Source organism: Dipodomys merriami, unplaced genomic scaffold (genome assembly GCF_024711535.1).
Source record: "Dipodomys merriami isolate MVZ:Mamm:240054 unplaced genomic scaffold, mDipMer1.0.p SCAF_391, whole genome shotgun sequence".
In the NCBI taxonomy this organism is placed as follows: Eukaryota; Metazoa; Chordata; class Mammalia; order Rodentia; family Heteromyidae; genus Dipodomys; species Dipodomys merriami.
In genome coordinates this window covers 975,665-976,370 of record NW_027205504.1, presented here as the reverse complement: position 1 = coordinate 976,370, position 706 = coordinate 975,665, and the positions used below count along the sequence as shown (strand labels likewise).

The 706-nt window shown below is 37.0% G+C and overlaps 1 non-coding gene across 1 annotated transcript; it reads left to right on the top strand.

Annotated features, from left to right (window-relative positions):
- The first annotated feature begins 201 nt into the window (after nucleotides 1–201).
- Nucleotides 202–306, top strand: LOC138805395 (small nucleolar RNA U13). Its single transcript, XR_011365526.1, has one exon. It is a non-coding gene; the product is annotated as a small nucleolar RNA U13 (small nucleolar RNA).
- The last annotated feature ends 400 nt before the right edge of the window (nucleotides 307–706 follow it).

The window sequence follows — 706 nt, the reverse complement described above, 5'->3', positions numbered from 1 at the left end:
ATGCCTAGCTACAGCAATAAGAAAAAATGCAAACATAATGGGAATCGAAATAGGGAAAGATGAATAAAACTCTCCTCTTTGCAGATGACATGATCTGTTTTTAAAGAATCGCACAGACTCCACTCCCAAATTACTCCAGCTGATTCAAAACTTTGAAAAAGTGGCATGGTGTAAAATTAACCCTCAAAAACCCATGGCTTGATCCTTTTCCGGTTCATAAGTGTGATGATTGGATTCTCATGTGCTTGGGTGAAATGTGCCTCCCTCTAAACCTTGTTACAACGAGGGCACATTACCCATCTGATGTAAAAAAAATCCATGGTTTTTCTGTATGCCAACCATGAGAATAGCGTGGCTGAAATCAGGAAGCAATTCCATTCTTAATAGCCCCACAGAAAATAAAATACCTAGGAATACACTTAACCAAAACATTAAAAACCTGATAAAGGAAATCAAAATAGAACTTAGAAAGTGCAAAAAACTCCCATGTCCCTGGATTGAAAGGATAAATATGGTGAAAATGGCAATACTTCCCAAGGCTACACAAAATTTCAATGTGATACCTATCAATATTCCAACCTCATTCTTCAAGGAAATAGGAGAGGCCATCCAAAAATTCATATGGAACAATTAAAGACCCCGAAGAGCAAAATCGATCCTTAATAGGAAAAACAGTGATGACATTTTCTGCTTGTCTCACAAATAT